The sequence below is a fragment of the Neopelma chrysocephalum genome, unplaced genomic scaffold (genome assembly GCF_003984885.1).
Source record: "Neopelma chrysocephalum unplaced genomic scaffold, ASM398488v2 Primary Assembly neopelma1_82, whole genome shotgun sequence".
In the NCBI taxonomy this organism is placed as follows: domain Eukaryota; kingdom Metazoa; phylum Chordata; class Aves; order Passeriformes; family Pipridae; genus Neopelma; species Neopelma chrysocephalum.
In genome coordinates this window covers 3,348,375-3,354,062 of record NW_020897744.1, presented here as the reverse complement: position 1 = coordinate 3,354,062, position 5,688 = coordinate 3,348,375, and positions in this window count along the sequence as shown.

Sequence of the window (5,688 nt, the reverse complement as noted above, 5' to 3'; positions counted from 1 at the left end):
ACCACACACCCCCCTCACCCACCACACCCCCCGAGCTGGCAAACAGAGCCCTCCTCTTGCACTCCCAGCCCTCCCGAGGGTGCTGGCATTCCTCTGTGTGCATTCCTCTTGTTTATTCCTGCCGTGCATTGATGCAACAGGTCACACGTTTGCAAGAGGCTGCCAGAGATAATACACAACCTGTCATAGTAACAAGATCATCAGAAGGAAAACTGAAGAGATAATAAACCGGCAGGAAAGCTGAAGAGTAAGAAACAAAAGAGGAGCAGAGAGGAAGTGACAATGTTATCTTTGTTTAACGCTCCTCTGAGTCACCATTAGTTATTTAAGATATTCATCTGCCAGCTCCCAGACCCGTCAAATTAAGAGATCCGAGGGGTGGTGGGGCTTTTCTCATTGCCAAACAAGTTGCTCTTGTCCAAAGAGAGAGGAAGCTTCTGTGAACGAAGGATGCATTTTATTGCAGCTCGCTTTGGAAGCCAGAAGGAGGCAGTGCCATATGGAGCACATGGATTTTCTTCTGGGAGTACGTGTTGGTGATTGATTCACAGAGGCTGTAACAGGAGGGCAGTAAGGATAAGGAGGGCATTAAGGACAGGATGGAAGCATCAGCCCATTCCCATATCTGGAAACCAGAGGCTGCATGGGCAAGGCACAGGGCTGGGAGCAGCCCAGGACACCCTCACTTTGGGGACAGGTTGTCAAATGGGGGAAAACAGCTCCAAATCTGCTGCTGCAGTTCTCCAAGAAGAATGAGTTTAGGTCCATCACAGGATAACCACAGGCACCCAGGACAGATGGTGTTGTGGGAACTGAGCAGGTGACCGAGATGTTCTCACAGCATCAAACCCTGGCCCCTCCAGACACCTGGACCAGGTGACACCTCTGAGTCATCATTTCTGCCATCTTACTACTCCTTCACTTCCACAGGCAGATCTCCAAGTCCAGTGACCCTGAGCTTAGCTCAGCTGCTTAGAGCATGGTGCTTATATCACCAAGGTTTTGAGTTTGATCCCTGTGTGGGCCATTCACTGCAGAGTTGGACTTGATGATCCTTGTGGGTCCCTTCCAGCTCAGAATATTCTGTGATTTCTGAAATTTAGAGCAAGTGGAGAGATCCAGGAGCTGTCCGTCCTGCTGCCAGGCGAGGCTGCTGTGTGCACCCACGTGTGCATGTTTGGAGAAGCGCCTTTCCCTCTACCTTTTGCTCCTGTCAATTAACCCAGGATCCAGGAGAGCAGCAAGAACATCAATTTAACATATGGGCTCAAAATAGTCAAGACAGCCTTTCCCTGAGGGCTTTGCAGAGAGAAAGGAGGCACCTGGCAGGGAGAAGTGGTGAAGAGGGAGGAAAGAAAGGAAACACAACTGGCTGCAGGATGCTCAGCTTCCCTTGATTTGTGTCTAGACCAGAGGAGAGGGTAAAAAGGGTGACAGGAGGGATGGAGAGCACTGGCTGGGTGACTTCTCCCCTTGCAGTGGGGCAGCTCTGCAGAGCACATTGGACAGGCCTTGGAACAGGATCTCCCTCCCAAGCCCTCCCGGGAAAACAGAGCCCTGCAAACCGGCGAGGCGTGGGATTAAATAAATTAATGATCTGAGGAAGGTGGATAGGAAGGAACAGTCATCTTGGTGGTAAAAAAACCCAAACCACAAGAACTGAGGATTTATGGCAGGGGTCAAAGGCTGGATCCCTTCTGGATTCAGGCTGAAAGCCCCATGGGGTCCCTTGTTCCCAAGTGGCTGCACATTCACTGCCAGCATGAAGGAGCAGGACAGAAATTATCACAACCAAATAATTAGCAGCACAGCAGCTGGGAGGGCTGCACAGACAGATAATGTGGCAAAACGTTAAACAGCAGCTTTAGCATTGTCAGGGGGTTCTGCTGAGGCCAAAACAGAGCAGGGGAAGATGTGAGGCATTAGATGGGGAACTCTCCACATAGTCCACTGCTTTGGGCCCTGTGTAACTCCTCCTGCACACTGTGCCTGCGATATAATGTGCTGTATGGGACCATTTTGGCAAGAGCCAATTCCAGCAGGAATTGCCTACCCTCTTCTTTGAAACCTCTGACAATGGAGTGAAAAAACCATCCCTGTCCCCACAGCAGCCTGTGCCAGCACAGCCCCGAGTGCGTGTCCTCGTGCTGACTCGGCCCAATCCCTGTGCACCCTGAGCCCACGATACGCCACCACAAAACAAAGCTACTAAGTGTCACCTCTTTCTGGGGTGGAAAAAGATACGGGAGCTGAGTGGCCTGTCCCGTGGAGAGGATTTTATTGACGGCAGGAGAGACCCCCCCTGCTGTCCCCGCTGCGGGCTCGGTGCAGGGCCAGGGGCTGCCTGTGCCTGCTCGGCTGACGGGGTTAACGGGGTCTGATCTGCACCACGGCCACCTGCCCGAGCACCCCCAGCCCATTTCACACATGCAATCAAACATCTGCTCGGCCCTAATGACTGCCCGTCAGCGCCGAGCGGGACTGTATCCGAGGCAGGGACCTCGGGCTGGAAGGCACCGGAGCCCATCGCCAATCTGCCGGCCCAGCTGTCGGCCAACCCACCACGGGCCAACCCAGCCCTTCCTCCCGCACACACAGGAATCAAACGGGAGCTCCGCGGGCTGCAAACACCTCCAGTGTGAGCGAACAGCTCCCTGGGGGGGCCCTTTGGAAAAGGTATCGGAGACCTCAGCGCTCTCTCCCTTGGCGAAGCGCCAGCCTTGCGTGCGGTGGAAGGAGCCACACATAAAAACTGTGATGTCCTCTACTTTTATTTTTATGTGTTTGTTTTATTTTGTGTGTTTATTTTCAAGGAGATTACCAGTAAACTTAACGTCAATACAGTTAATCCCCATATATATTTACTGAGGGCAATTAGCTGGCATTTATATTAAATATACACAATAGACAGTTGGATATACAGTTTGTATAGTATAATTAGATATATATACACACATAAATAGATGCATAACTCTGTCTGCAGTGTGTGTTGGTGAGGAAGGACCAGGGTAATGTGCCGTGACAATATTTATCTCACTCCATATTTATACCCTGATAGCTGGAGAAGTACGATGGGGCTCTGCAGGAGAGTTCTGGCAGCAGAGTGGGTGCTGCAGGGGAGACACACAGATGGGTGCAGTGCCAGGGCGATTCCAGGGGTAACAAACGGCTTTGGGAACCCAGCAAGGGGAGACTGAGTCGATCAGAGGACCCAGAGAGGGCTGTCCAAGCCCAGGTTGTGTCCAGGTGTGGGAGCAGCTGTTGGAGGGAAAACCTATCTCAGAAACACGAAGGCTGCCAATCCTCCTTGGCCTTTTCTCCAATATCCTTTCCTGGGGTGAAACTCTTCCATGCTCCAGCTGGAGCCTTGATGGTTGGGAGAGTGTGGTGGGGAACTGGCTGGCTGGATTCCTGTTCCAGCCGGCAGCTGTGCTCTGCTTGGAGCATCCACCAGCCTTCCCAGAGCAGAGAGGGTGAGGGAGACCTGGCACACCACAGTCCTGCAGTACTTGGCTCCTCTGGAAACACGGGACAGCAGCTGAGAGGGGCAGCTGGGTTAGAGGACCAGGGAGAATTTCCTACCCCTCCTCAAGAATTCCCATGTGAACTGGAGTCAGATGACATCTCCAGACCTTATTCCACCAGGAAAAAAAACCACTTTGGAGATGGTTGAAGGCACAAATTTTTATACCCAGAAAAGACTGATCCCTGTGGAAGTTTTCACATGCTTGCCCCAGCTTTGGAGCCACGTACAAGTGTTTGACCAATGTGCCTCTTCCCCAAAGGCCATCATTTATGTGGATATAGCAAAGCCTTGCACTTTGCAAGCTTGCAAAAGCATGCAAGATTTGCTAAACATGCAAATTATAGTTTATCACTAGCAGTAATAAAAACTAACACAGCCATTTCCCCTGTTCAGTCTCTCCAGCAGTCATTCCCACTCCTGCTGGAACTGCACATCTGAGCGATGGGAGCTGCTCATGCGTGTGCCTCCAACTTCATCATCCCAAACCCCTGTGAGAGCAAACAGCCTCCCTCTTTCTGCATCTAAAACCGGTGGACCATCCTCAGGGGGACCATCCCAGAGCTCAGTGCATGGCTGAGTCAGTCCCAAGTCTCAACCCTTGTTTGCTTTGGAAAAAAATGTCAATTTACTGCTTTGTGTGCCTTCCACCTGTTCCTTCTTGGCTGCCACCAGCCTGGTTTTTAATCACACAGAGCTCTCGCTCTGGATTGCACAGGCAGTGTTAAAATCCTGCCTGCAGCAAAGTGTGGTGTGAAGCTGTGCTGCCTGTGGAAGACTCTCAGAGTCCTCAACATCCCTCCTTACCTACGAGCTTCTCCAACCTTGGCCCAGATATAAAGGACCGGCTGAATTCTGGGAACACCTCCCCTCAGCTCCGTCCTGCTCCTCCAGGGCAAAGTAAGCCAGACAATGGCATAATTAAACCTTCTCCTCCCTTAAAGTACTGTTCAGGGAATTTGATTCCCAGCTGCTATTTATGGCTATCGATTCCTGCACTCCTTATTACGGCGCTAAGTGACCTGTAACCAGCGCGGCAACTGGCGGGTTTATCAATCTCCTTCGGATAATTAGTGACGCAGGAAGTCGGGAGAAGGAAATAAATGGCGTGCTTGAGAAAAGTTTGTTTACTACCCAACGGGGGAGTACCAGAGCCAGATGAAGAGTTGGTGAAGACCTGCATTTCATCGTACCCGGCCTGGAGGAGCCGGCCTTGGATGCTGCTCCCCGCGCTTGGTCAGGATTTGGGCAATATCTGTTCTGGACTCTTGTCCCATTGGGAGCAGGTGCCAGCTCCTGCCTTACGAAGGTCTCCTTGCCTTGGGTGGAGAGCTGTGATGAACCTGTGGAGAGCTGTGGAGAGCCACGTGCATGGGAGCCCAGCCTGGGCATGGGAGGGTTGGAGGAGAGGAGGAAGCACCGGCACCTGTGTGAGCACCGGTGGGGCCAAAATGTGATAAATCCCTTTTTCAGGCACATCCCATCCCTGGAGACCAAACCAGCCCCTCTCCCAGCACCCTGCTGAGGCAAGGGCTGGTTGGTGTGCTCAGAGCAAGGGTCAGAGGGATAATTAGCATTTTGGCCTCTTTCCTGTTGAAATGTTGCCTGCAATTAACTCCCACCAGAGGAGTCAAACAGAGTGCGGCCCTTCCTTGGATCCAGGTGGATCGACCTGCAGAGCAGAGCTGTGTGCAGGGCTGGCTGGGATGAGCCAAGGGGCTGCTGGGGAGCAGCTGCCTGGTGTTACTCGCATTGATCTCACGCTTTTTGTCATTAAATTGCTGTAAGCAAACTCGGCAATCTGAAGATGATTAAATGAAGCAGTCCTGCAAAATAAACCCAGAGCTTTTATTAGCAGGACAGGAGCAGCAGGTTATCTGCAGGTATGTTTAAAGCCCTTGTGATGCCCTTGCACAAACAGATTTCGAGGGTGCAGAGGGTGGCTGGAAATTCAGAGTTAAAAATGAGAATTAAACCCACATCTCCTCCAGGCTGGGACAGGGCCGTACCCCCAAATAATCGCTTTGCTGCTCCTTGCTGACCTCTTTCCCATGCAAATAGCTTTTCAGTGGAAGGGCTAATTCATTCTCACAGCTAAAAATGATCATTGCTGTGAGAAAGTGTTCTGGGCGTGAATCCTTTTCGCAGCAAATAGCAGCATTAAC